Source organism: Neoarius graeffei, chromosome 2 (genome assembly GCF_027579695.1).
Source record: "Neoarius graeffei isolate fNeoGra1 chromosome 2, fNeoGra1.pri, whole genome shotgun sequence".
Classification (NCBI taxonomy): Eukaryota; Metazoa; Chordata; class Actinopteri; order Siluriformes; family Ariidae; genus Neoarius; species Neoarius graeffei.
This window is the reverse complement of record NC_083570.1, coordinates 40,221,296-40,222,041: the sequence shown is the minus strand read 5'-3', so window position 1 is coordinate 40,222,041 and position 746 is coordinate 40,221,296.

Sequence of the window (746 nt, the reverse complement as noted above, 5' to 3'; positions counted from 1 at the left end):
TGTTTTATCCTGCCCTAAGTGTCCGGCCATGGGATTAAAGTGAGCTGTCTGGAATATGAGTTCCCGGCGGCTCTTTGGAATTAATAACTGTGTTGTCTTTTTGCCAGTTTAAGTGTCCTGCGTCACTCGGTATAACCTATCCTTAATTATAGCAAAGTGGGGGAAGGCCGGCTTCGCATTTGGCTGGAGAATTTGACCATCGATTACTCTCACTTGGTCAAATGCATGCCGCACAGTCTCGTCTCATGACTGCTCTAATGGGAACTCCCCAAGGGAATCCCCGAGAGAGGAAGGAGGGGAGGGGCACTCCTCACTCCATGTATCGCCCTGACACGGTGCTGACTTAGACGGCTCTGTGACAGCTTCTCCCACCAATGCTACTCCGGGGCTTTCCTCAGACGGATTACTGCAGGTCTCACTGCTTACTATGTGCATCATTAACTCCTTAAAACCCAGCCAATCAGTCCCCAAAATCAGCGAGTGGGTGAGATGAGGGTTAACCGCTGCCTTTACACTATGCTTTTCCCCTCGAAATAGAATGTGGACAGACACATTTCATCTGTGCTGTATGTCGAGCATGTATAGCATATTTGACAATAAAGTTGACTTGACTTGACACCAAAGGGTAGTTGTGAATATCCCCGTGCACACACAACACCTTCACCACTCATGCTCTCTCCAATGCCTCACCTTGCACCAGGCTTTGGTGGATTGAGGTCTGGTTACAGCCGGAATCCACCAAAGCC